General features: G+C 45.4%; 1 protein-coding gene across 1 annotated transcript in view; it reads right to left on the bottom strand.

Moving 5' to 3' along the window:
- LOC128881473 (protein rhomboid-like) overlaps positions 1-12860 on the bottom strand; it is a 133608-nt gene that overhangs the window by 41579 nt on the left and 79169 nt on the right. The window lies entirely within an intron of this gene.

Below are 12860 nucleotides of genomic sequence, written 5' to 3'. Positions count from 1 at the left end.
GGAAGAATTTATATATTCTTTATTAATTTATTAAATGCTGAATTCATGGTTGGGAATAAGTAGCGAGGGAAAAGGAATATTTATGGTGACCAGGAAATTGAAATGGAGTTAAGGGGAAGGTTGGGACGAGGAAGATCGATATTTTCGAATTAGTAGTTCTTCGGTGCTTTGGAGATGCTTCCAGATGCTCCCAGTATTGCTTTTGTTTGTAATACACTCGAGGTATCGCTGACACGGCTTCCGTTTGCTTTGATACACCGCTTCAAATGCTTCTTGAACGGCCATGATGAATAAATCAGGACGTTGCGCGTTTGCCGGGAAATTGCTAATTAAATGGAATATTAATCGAGAATGTCTGTGACGTGTTCGCTGCTGTAGTGCTACTTCATTATGGACGTCTATTGTGTTGATAATAATTCAGCACGAAACCGGCACTTGGAACCAGGCAAAAATAAAATGGCGGAACGGTAAGAGAAAACTGGGTAAATTAGAACGCGGAGAGTAGAAACGAACGAAACTTTCAGAGGCTCATTTTACGAATCTTATATAATTAAAGGTGAAAACTGTATACGAGTATGAGTACGATAAAGCAAAATGAAAATAGTAGTACGGATCAGAAATAAAAGACTCTGATAAATGAAAACTATGTATCTAAATTGAAGCGTAGAAAATATACGCGAATTAAACTAAAAGTACGAAAACTGCGGAATTTCTGTAAATTGAAACTCCATTACTGCTGATCACGAGTTGAAAATTGTCCAGTAGGAAGAGACTTAGCGCGCAGTTGCTTTCCCTCCCCCGAGGAGAAAAATAAAGCGAAAAATATGAACACTCGAGAAAGGGGGGCCTGCAGTGGAAAGACAAAGTCCTTAAGCGGTTTAATTATCCGTTCTTAGACGCGTTTCATTAAAACCAAGCCGTTTAATTTACTCGCTGCAGCTGCTCACTGCAACCGAAACAGGTAATCAAGATTCCTAATTTGCGCTGTTATCGCACGATCGCCCGTTGCGGAACCCTAGATCGACAACCCTTGCTCGGAACCCACTGCTGGCGTCAAACGTTCGACGTCTTGACGATAAATCGTTCGTCTAATAACCGAGTTACCGAGACCGAAGAGAAACACTAGTCGCTGGTCGACTATCGATTCGCGAGGAAAATCCATTCGACACACATCCTTATGCGACGAAACGAGCGCTTTCTTTTAAACACTCAAGATATAATCGAAGCGTTTAAAAATTGATTTTCCCTCGGAAAAAAAATGCTATCAAATTTTTTCGTTATTGGTAGATAAAAATAATAACTCTGTATTTGGACCTAAAGAAACAGTCGATACAATCCAGTCTAGACAATTTCCTTCCTATCGCCAACCCCATAAGCCCCTAAACACATCGTTTCATCGAATCGACCCCTCGCAGAAATATCAAACTAGAGAAATATCAAACCGGAGAGCTCACCACTCCCACCGTCCTTCTTAATCCCCTAAATTGCGGCAAAATCAATCTGGCAGTATCGGAAGCGCGATTTAATCAACGCCGGAGCGATATTTCCCTTGGAAATTTCCGGACAGAAGGGAATTCGAGGCTCCGGAGCGTCCCTGTCAGCTAAGAACTTGGGTCGCTGGTCCACGGTGCATATTTCCTGGGACTAAATGATCGTCCATGTTCCCGGTGCCATAGAAAATTACGCGAAGGCTCAATCGGGTCACAATGACGGCGTAATTCCTCTTTCATCACCGCGGGCACAGAGATGAACCAGCCCAGAGACAACAATCGCGTCCTTGATGCAGCCACTCCGAAACTAGAGATAAGGTTGGCAACCGCCAGCCAGACCGCAGCGTATCCCCTCGCGAACCACAGCCAGCAAGGTGAACCGGCAGCCAATTAATTAACATGATTACAGCCGAGGTGAGACGGCTCGATCGGATGGACCAAAGCGTTTCGCGTGCCTGGGAGGCATTTTGCCCGGATGGCTCTGCACTTCGTGCTTTGCATCTTCCAAAACGTGGATGGAGAGACCTACGGTTCGCGTAGAGGCCGTGGGATCGATAGATTTCGTGACGGATTCTGGGGATTCTCGGCGAGTTCAAGTACCATATATTGTAGTAAAGGTCAAAATACAGGGAGTTTATGTCATCGTTTTGGCGTGCTGAGAAAGTGGAGGTCATCAAAATTTTATCGAATTTAATACGAAGACTGTGTTTTTCAAGCGAGTATGCCGATTCGATCACGTTTGTACTCGATTTTAAGGATTTTATTAAACTTCGACGGTCATACATCGCACTTTAGGCCAAAATAGAGGAAGTTTAAGTCATCGATTCGTTGTCCTCAGAGTCACTAAAAAGTTACAGTCCCTCTAAGTGACCTGTTTCTACTCCACTTTCGTTTCCCTTGGACAGACGACGCATGCTCTTCGATCGAACCCGTCCCTCCCGACTCTACGAGAAATTTCTATGGGAACACCTTTGTCTCGATCGCTTCCGACCGTTTATTTTCAACTCTCGAACACTTAAGACGGGCTTTTAGAAGTCTCCTCAGAACGGTTCCAGGTGACGAGAAGAAGTCGATGAGCAAACTATGAGCGCTCTTCGGGAGCGTGGATGCTCTGTCTTTCTAGGACGCACGATCGGAGAACGCTCTGACATACATCGACTGTCAACTTTGACTCTAGTTTCAGGTTGGGTGTCGTAGTTCAAAGCGTCCGTGGTTCTGTTAAATCAATACCTCTATCGACGAGCGTTACCAGTGAAACGGGATACCGCTGACGTGCACGTGACACCGTTATCAGAGACAAATAGAGTGACAAAAACGGCGCGATAACGTTAACGCGGTTGCCTCATAATTCGAATTAACCCTATCGATACTACCTGCGACCATAGTCGACGACATTGGAAGCTCGTTGCGCCCGGACAGTGACCTGGTCAAATATTGAATGATGCGTTCGATACTTCCAAGTAAATGTTTCCTGATAAATATTTACATGAACAAACTTTTCGCATTTATATCTTTCTAACGAATATTTATTTGAGAACACCAAACCTATCATTTAATTTAGGCAAATCTTAAAATCTTTTGAATAATTTTCTTTTTCCTTTGAAAATTCTTCGAGCCATCTTCTGTAGCGTGTCCGACTATTATCCACCACGTCCACTTATGTTCACCAATGCTATAATAACGATTTATTATTTCCGTGTCCAAGACTTTTGCACGATACTATAGGTACAAAATTGTCAAGATTTCATGTTAAGGATGTTCCCACTAAAAATAAACACACAGAGATTCGAACCCATTGATCCTTGGATCCACAGTCGACCGCTTTACCTACACTACCTGACACATTGGTGCCAAACTACCAATGGCTGTCTCCCTGAATTGGGCCAGAATATCTCGCCATCGATAATGAAACGCGCACGGACGAAAGCACTCCGCCGGATGGAACGTAAATTCCGCGTTTCCACGTTGGGAAACGTGATTGACAACCAGCCACGCTATCGTTGTCCGACACGGTCCACCCCCCCACCTCGCCCCCTCTTTCATCACTCTCGTACCTTTTTTCATACTCCTCGTCCCTCGCCGCGGCGCCCTCCTGAACCCACGATAAATAGGATAGAACGGAGGCGAGCTCGACGCGACGCCGTGAAAAGAGTATTCGTCGTAAAGGGCGGGTCGATACGAGACTGATAAAAGGGGTCTGAAACACGTAATGGGATGCGTCGGGGGAAACGGGAGCCGATAGCGCGACTGGAATGCAACGATACCCTCCGCAACTTGGAGAACCGGGAGTTGGAACGTGGACGGAACCGATCCGAAACTACGGGAAATCGGAAAAGAATATTTACTGCGGATTAATGCGGGGTGGTTACGGGGTTACGTCTTTTCTAGGGGAGGGTCGTATCAGACTCCTACGGGGAGGAACAACGCGAGGTAAGGTATCCAGATCGACCTGGACTGCTAGAGGCTGAGCTGAACCGAGGCCTCCTCAACGAGATCCATTGGACGATGTAGGCGTTCTACTTTATTCTTTTTTTTTTTTTTTGGATTAGAAAGTTCCTTCAGCTCAGTGTCGATATTTTTCCCAAATCGTGCGAATGCCCCTTTACAAGGTCACGTAAGAATTTCTGGGTTATCTCATTCGGTTCGTGATTTCTGTATTTTTAATGAGAGCAATGTTATTTCGTGTCCACTAGGCGTCGTATCTGGAAATACGGCAAGCATGGTGCGAATGAAAATAATCGTGGAAGCCTTAATCAGAGTAGATGGAAGAAAAATCGATTGGAGTATCCTGCGTAGAATTCTATGCTCCGTGAAATTCATTGGACAGATTTTTTTGGAATTCTTGCGAATAACAAATGCATGGGAGTAAAATGACAGCCTATACTGTCTGAGGTGACGATACCGAATACCGAAGATGATGATAACCATCGTTATTCCATGGCGCGATTTCCAAAGCATTCGATCGTGCGCTCTTGAAGCGACTCGGGGACGAGGGGGTAAGGCGAAAAATAAAAGGGAAACGCGTCGGGTCGTTAACGCGAGAGGAACTCGAGTCGGAAATCGGACGTTTAATTTGATTAATCGTCTCGAGGGTCTCGAGGCAAGCAGGTGCGAGAGTGGCTGGCCTGCCAAGAATACTCTCGAAACCCGTGGAGTAGAGGTGTGTTTAATTAAATTAACGGTTAGCTGCCCGCGAGTCCTCGCTCACGATTACACGCTCGACACGGCTAATCGCTAGACTCAGGGTTTCAATTAGCGAATACCGACTGACTAGAGCTTCCAAGGGGGAGCGGAAAAGAACGCGTGTCTTCGTCTTTTTCGAACAGGCGAGTCGTTTAGTCGTCGGGGTCTTTCGGACACGAGGGTTGGAAGACGAAGGTCGCTTTGTTAACAGCGAAACAAACCACTGACCTTCGTTGATACCATGATACTAAATTAGTTAGAGGAAAAATTGTCTGATTTATGTGAATATCCGTGGTTCAGGGGGAAAAAAAGACTTCTCCATTTTAATGGGTAAGGCCACTCCAGGCTCCCCAGAAATAAGCTAAGTTCGAGAATTCTTTTCAGGAATTTATTAATAGCAGTGAAAAATTCAAGTGTGGTATTTTATTAAGTACATGTTAATGTGTAAAAATAAAATTTGTTTATATCGGACAAGATTCGTAGGGCCCACGTCACGTCGGAACAGTCTGTGGACCGCTTAAGGACATTCGAGAACGACCCCTTTCTTATTCTTAAAGTTTTAAAGCTTCCATTTTGAAATATAAGATCGGGGAACAATTATAAGAAAGAAATCTCTCCACTGCGCTTCGCATCGAGAGCTCCACGCGTTCGAGTCCTAACCCTGAGGCCGTCACAGCCCTTTCCTTTGGCCAGCCCTCGAGAATTAGTCGACCGTAATGGCGGACCGGTGTTCCGAGGGAGAAATAGCGATCCTCGTTTGTCACTCCTCTAGTTGATCGATGCTTCTCGATTGGGTACATTTATTGGGGTGAACCCGATTTAATCAGTCGTCGAGAACGGGCGTCGCTCGCGTGACAGGCACCTGACAGGTGAAATTTTGACGAATGGGTGTTGTCGAATCGCGGCTACGACGGGACTTCGATTGAGAGGCGTTGACTGCTACATGACGGTCTTGAGGGTTTTTTTTTTATCGCGCGAGCCCGACGCCTTGAGCAACTTCACAACGATTTCATTCGAGATTAATGGAAGGAAGGATGCTGGTTTGTCAGGACGGAACTCCTTGGGCATTTTTTTTTTCTTCACTTTTTTTTCGTCATAATCGATTTACTTGCACAGTAATAGTATGGAGGAATTATTGTCAGCTAGATTGGCACATGCTACCGTTGAAAATTCTTTTCTTAATTAAAGACTGTTTCTAAATATCTCGGCAGATAAAGCGTTAAAAATACAAAATTCCCGTCCCTTCCTTAGCGGTAACAACGAGTATAAAGTGACCTATAAAGTGACCAGTGACCTATAAAGGGTAAAGGTAGGTTTAAGACTGTTGAATCTTTAATTCTTAAGTCATCGGGTGACAAACGTGAAATTACCTAATCTTCGATACCTTCGTGACGAAATTTTAAGTTCATAGACATTTCCACGAGTTTCAGCTCGGCAGCCAACGTGTTAACTTTCATCGGAACGGTCGATCGGTCGATGTTCCCCTCCGAGATTGAACTGCTGCTGTCTCGAAACTTCTCCAGACGCCTGTTTCCCTTCTCGGCTGTTTCATCGCGTCACACGGTCCCAGAGAACTTTGCATCCGAGCGTCGACTTTCCTCGGGAATTCCCCGTCAAGTTTTTCGCGTTGTCCTCTCTTCACCCTCTCCCCGCCCCCCGCCCTCCCCCATCCCTCTCCAACTTCATTTCCGCGGATTTACGACGAAATCTCCCCGGCGATTTTGCGCAATTACGCGAGCTTCTTCCCGGAACGTTTCGTTTCCCGCGAAAAAAGTTAATTAACCCCTTTTCAGCCCGTTCCATTTCGCGGGGGAATATTTGAATGCTTAAAAATGTAAATACTTCCGGTTATAGGGAAAGATTCTCCGCAGAGGGTTCTCCACGGAGAGTTGCCTCGTTTTACCTCCGCCAATGTTTGGGCAAGTCTTCGGGGTGAAACATGGCGAGGAATATTTTCAGACGAGGGGGAATCTTATTGGAGATTTTATAGAGAAGTTACGAGTACAATTATTGAAAGAAAGAAATTCTAGAGAGGCTTCCCTTTCCACTAATCAATTCAGGAATTGAAAAAATCGCACAAGTCCACCTCTGACAATGGCTGTGTGACGCGTGTCGCGAAAAGGATGCCGATCAGCTAATTCTTACCCAACTTCCAGATTTCCACTGTGCCCGCCGTCTTTCGATACCTCAAGACGTAAATACCATCGTTTCCGACTTCTCGCCCGTATCAAGTTAGTTCATTTTTCTGTCGGCAATATTTGCGCAATTTCCACGATGGTTCGCCCATTGGCCGCTTCCAATCGAAGCCTTTTCTCGGTCAGAAAATCGCGAATGGCGGTTGGGACATGCAAAGGGAGAACGAACCTTTGTCTTCGGCATGGTCGATGAGATTCGAAGGGAAAATTACTGGTTCGCGCAGCTAATTATTATTTGAACTTGGTCGAAGCCGTCATGCTTCCCGGAAAGTTAATCGCCACCCTCCAGACCCACCCCTTCAAACCTGCAGGTCCCTTCGACAAGCAAAGGAAGCGGAAACGATGAAAGGAATTGTAATTATTGGACTTTCTGCCGTTCGCGGAACGAGCTCGACCGAAACAGCAGGAATCGTGGATTCTTTCGATAAAGCGCGACGAGGAGAGGATGAACAATTTTTTTAGCATTAATACTTGATAGCACGAGTCAACCTTCCGGAGGAAAAACTCTTCCTTAATAATAAATAAACGTGAATAAGCATTGGCTTCGCTATCTTTGACAATTTCTCTGTTTTAATATATCAAAGAGTGGCTCAATTTTAAATATCAGAAGTCTCTTTCGATTTATTTATATCGGAGCTAGGGTGGCGGGAAAAAAATTGAAGCGTTGATTGGGGTAGCTTCATTATCGAAGGAAGAATATTCCCTTTTTTGTTCTCCATTTATAGAACAATCGTGATTAACGATTTCAATTAATATTTGATACGAAATTCTTGGTAATCTACATTAATATCGACGTGTTTTGTTATTCAGGAAACTGTTTATTGAATTGCACTCCTCCTAGGAGAAGCCAAATATTTACTGAATTATTGCGCATGATTTCATAAGGGAATTGTGCGTTATTTGGTTTTATCGAGCAAACATTGCAGAATTAATTGAATTCGGTATGAACGGGACGTTTTGATAATGGAGGGTGTATGTATAGCCTTCGGGTGTAATTCAACCCTCCGAATAATTACAAAGAAAATGTATGAAAAGGAAGATACTCTTGTCGAGTTACCCTTAGGAGCGTGCTCTCCATTGTTTTTTTTTTAGAAATTCCTGTGCAGAACAAGCAACATTTGTTTGAAGCATCCTCGCGGATGGATACGAAGGCATTCCGTTACATATCGATAAATAAACATGATGTTCTTCTTCAGTTACGGGGGAAACGGAAAAACAAGCACAACTTGTATTTCCGCTTGTCCAAATATACATGAATTTACATAGAGTCATCAGTCATCAAGCCGCCCTTAAGGGAGACTTTGGACGAGGGTCGGAATGTTGCTAAATCAACGTATAGTAAGGCCTCGATAAATAATATTGCTTGGGAAACCTCGGACGAAACTTGTGACTTATACATTCAATAATATTATTATTCCGTTTTGCGTAGGTGGATGTTTGTTACCATATACTCGTAATATTTGTTCATAGCACGAACGAACATAAAATAAAATGTTAAATTTTATACGATAATGATCCTTTATTCAATACCTCCCCCCCCCCCTCACCCCGCCCCTTCCCTCTGTACCATAACGCGAGAATAACGAGTTGTTTACTTAAACCCTTTCAGCCAAACAGAACGAGAAATGGTACTCGGAAAAACCCTAACAATAAATTCATCCGAATTCCTCTCTACTCGTCCCGATTTCCCCGACTATTTCCCCGCGCAAGCATTCGCGGCCAAAGTGCCCTCTCGGCGTTACTTAATCCGTCTCGAAACAAGCTTGAAAAAGTGAGGCGCGCAACTTAAGTTCACTTCCCAGGGAAACCAATTACTCGCCACCGACCATTATTTCTACCGTTGCCCGAGCAAACCAGCCGTACACGCACAGAACAAACGAACAACCCCCACTCGAAACGAAGCAAATTACGCGCATCCAACCTCTCCCCCCCCCCCGTACCGCCCCCCAGAAAAGGGATTAGCATTCGGGAGGAAAGTTCTCAGTAGCTCGTCGCTCGTAATTGATACTCGGAACTTTTCGCGTATTTCAAAACTTTGCTTTCTCCCCTCGAAATAATACCTATCCCCCTCCCTCCGAATAGCGAGGGTGAAAAGAGCAGAAACCCGAAACACCAAGGAAAAGAAGGGTGTACATGAAACGGTAGGGAACGTCGTACAGACGTTGAATCGATGGCGGAAAGGACGCTTCCCACGAAAAATGATAACAGGGGTCGCGATAAGGGCAAAATGGGAACTCGACGCGGAAAACCGTGCGGAGAGGATTCGCAGCCACTATCGGCATCCAATAAAGGAAACGGAGGGCGGCTCGGAATTGGCACGATGGTTTATACTTATAGATTGAAATCCTCTTTTCCATCGTCCAGTCCTGCCACCCTTTTCTTTGTCTACGTATGTGTGACGACTTCTCATCCTTTACACCAGGGGGAGTCTTTCGGAGCGGCGGTGAAAGATGACACCGTTGGAACGGAAGATTGACTATTGATCACGTGTCTAGACCGAAGATATATTCGTTTTGTTTCGTTAGATGCCTGGCGAAGTGCGTAAACATTTTCTTGTACCGTGCAAAAGTCTCAGGCCACGGTACATTACGTCTTTTACGTTTTTAGCATCGAAGAAATAGTGCAAACCTTCGTTTAGCATATTTATTTTATCTTTCTTGGCGCTCTTTTTCGTCGAACTCTGTCCTAATAATCACAGACGTGTCGAATGACACTTAAACAGGAACTTTCGGGAGGCCAACTCGTAACTTCTAAATGCTTCAATCATCTTGAAATCTTTAAGGTAATTCTTTTTTCCCTTTGAAAATTCCTTGAGGCATCTTCTGTGGCGTGTCTGATCATTACCTACCACTTCCACTTACGTTCAGCAACGCTATAATAACGATTTATTATTTCCGCGGCCAAGACTTTTGCACGATACTACAGGTACAAAATTGCCAAGATTTTATGTTAAGGATGTTCCCACTAAAAATAAACATTTCTTCATATTTCTTTGGAACAATTTTGCTGTAATTTTCGAGCACTCCCCTAATGGAATAAGACGATCCTCGGGACCTGTCATCCCTCGAATGTGCAGGGAGGACGTCTGTCGATTATCCGAGGGTGAGTTTTCGCGTTCTCACGGACGGATGCGCCCTTTCGAGGCGAAAGGTCCTCTCCCCCCTCCCCTGCTCGTATTATCGACTCCGCGGGGGATAGTCGTGGAATGGTCCTCGCCGCGATACAATCGCGCGAAGAACGTGTCCCTCCTTTTTGTTCCAGGTGGATGGATGATGGAGCCCTGGCAGAAAGGGAGGAATCTGGAAAAATATCACGGTCGCGAGATCAAACGGAATGGATGGCACGAATCTCTCTCTCTCTCTCTCTCTCTCTCTCTCGTTCTTCGTCCCTGGTCCATTCGACTCCCTCTGCCAGGGCGCTCTTCCTCCATTGGCCTGATAGCAGAGATAGATGTACACCGGGGCTCGCGTGTGCCGAAGTGTGTGTGAGGAAAATGCGACGAGAGGGTGAAATGAGCGGCGGGAGGTAAATCGGAGAAATAGAGACGGAAGGGATGACGTTGGAGTGGCGAGGAAAGAACGGTGAAACGGTGGCTTAGGGCTGAGGGGTGACTGTAGAATCGAGACGACTCGAACGGTGGAATCGTATTTCTATCGGTTGGCTGGGGTTAGGTTTAGATAAGTGTCCTCGGTAAGATAAGCGTTCCTGATGCGGTCGTGACTTTATAACGCGTAGAATATACTATGGAGGTCTGAGGCAGGCTTGGACAGGATCTTGATTAGCGTTTTTTTAAGAATTAATAAAATAAGGTCTGCAACGCGAGAAGAGTGGTCCAGCCAGGTCTGAATCATACAACAGCCAATTTCGATGCGTCCGTGCCATCTTAAAATTCCGCACGGGTTTGGAATCATCGACTTCCTCCTCGAAAGCAAAAGCACGAGTAACGAGAAGAATAAAAATCTACACTGGGCGGGACAAAATTCGTAGAGTCCCTCAGCTGTAATTCGATTTAATCTCCTGGCAACAATTTCGCAGAGGACCCAGGAAACTCATTTAAATCCTCCCTGAGAGTAACTGAACAGGGAGTGGGGGCAGGTCCATGTCGAATTGGCTGGTTGCGTTCGATTCGAGGGCGAAATTAAGGTAGCAAATGGTACCAGGGAATCCACCTCGAATAATACAGGATATACCGAGTGCTCGGTTCGGTATCGCAGGAATAGAAGCCGCGTCTGTGAAAGCCGAGCTTTAAAGCGACGAGGAGGAGGAGGAGGAGGAGGTGGAGGGCACGAACGAAAACGCCAGGCTTCGCGATAACTGGTTCACCGAACGCTTCCGCTTCCACCATTTTGTTGATATCGAAGAGAGTCAGCTCGTGGCCCCGGGGCCGCAATGATAAATGCGATTACACCGACTAAATTTTATTGACGTTCGAAAAACGTAGTCGTGACCCAGAATTTTTATCTGGATTGCCAAGCATCTACCGAACGGGTAAATGCGTTTCGCTTCATCCCCCTTCTGTACGCTTTTCTCTCTATTACTCTTTCGCCCGTCGAGAAGCGAAATTCCCCGACCACCCTCGCTAAACGGGATTCTTGTTCGAATAATTACACGTGGAAACACATATTTTTCTGAAAAGTGTGTAGACCGTGCGAACGGTTCGTTCGAATTTGCTAATTTTTATACGCGTCTGACCATCGACGATCCATTGTCACTTCGGTTTTCATGCTCGCGCGGTTATATTTGAAGATTTATATTTGAAGATTTATATTTGAAGATTTATATTTGAATTGTTGAAGCTACGATCACTGCAAAACAAGTTTCAAGCAAATCCGACCACAAATAAAGTATTCCTCATACAAACGTCGCAACACCTTTTTACCCCCTTCGGGGTTGAATTTCGGCATATCCTTTCTTATTCCTTGTATACATCATAAAGAAAAGCTCTGTGGAAAATTTCAGCTTTCTAAGTTCAAGTGACTGGGTATACTTGTGTCGTTGACACTTGTGAATTCGTGCCGCAGTGACTAAACTAATTTAAATTCAACAAATATACACCCTGAAAGCTTCGACTAAACCTTCCACACTTCCTCAAATCGATATTAAAAAATAATACATCTAGCATAAGTTGCAGAACCATAAATCGAGCCAGATTCCTCATGTCTGACCACATACGGGCCCCTACTACTTGTTCATTCACCGTCGATGAATACTCCCATAATTTTCAATCCGTTTGCTATTTGAAAAATTTCCCCGTACAAATGTTGTTCCATTTAACCCGAGCATCGGTAATCCACGGGATTTTGGTCGCGAAGAGCAGTCCGTAAGTCGCAAATTACGTTTCCTTTCATCCGTCGCGTGACTCGCTCCATAAACCCAGCCGGTGGCGAGCTCGTTCGAGGTAACAAGTTGTTTCCCGAGGACCGTGCACTCGATGCGGGACCACCGAGCCTCGGCAAACAAAAGAGTCGAGCGAGATATCGCGATACAGGCGTGTCGGGAGGCAACAACGTCGCCAATAACCGGGGGAGAGAGCAATTAACTCGATTACAGTCGAAAGTAAAAATAACGCTGGAGAGAGGTGCAGCGCCGCGAGCCCAGCTGTTGTAATTATCGGCAATAAATGGAGGAGGGTTGGAAGGGTTTAGGGTGGGGGTAGAAATAACGGAAGCCCTAGCTTCTCGGAGGGCGGGGCCCCCATTGTCGCAATTTGTCGCAGAGTGAATATCGACAGATTAAAAAAGAGCTTTTGCCGTGAACGGTGAACCCCGACCCCCTCCATCCACTCGTGCCTCTCTCTATTTCATTTAGCGGAGCGTTCGCATTGAATACGTTGCTTCCTACCCGTTGTTCTCGGAGGCCGAGTTCCGCTCTTTGAGGGCACGTGCACCGATAGGCGCTGACGGAGAATGCGTTACAGTCGATTAATCGAGTAACATAAATTGTTCGAGACCGAGACCGAGACCGAGAGACCGAGACCGAGACCGAGAGACCG

Source organism: Hylaeus volcanicus, chromosome 8 (assembly GCF_026283585.1).
Source record: "Hylaeus volcanicus isolate JK05 chromosome 8, UHH_iyHylVolc1.0_haploid, whole genome shotgun sequence".
NCBI classification, from domain to species: Eukaryota; Metazoa; Arthropoda; class Insecta; order Hymenoptera; family Colletidae; genus Hylaeus; species Hylaeus volcanicus.
The sequence above is the reverse complement of the archived record's forward strand: the minus strand, read 5'-3'. Positions and strand labels throughout refer to the sequence as shown.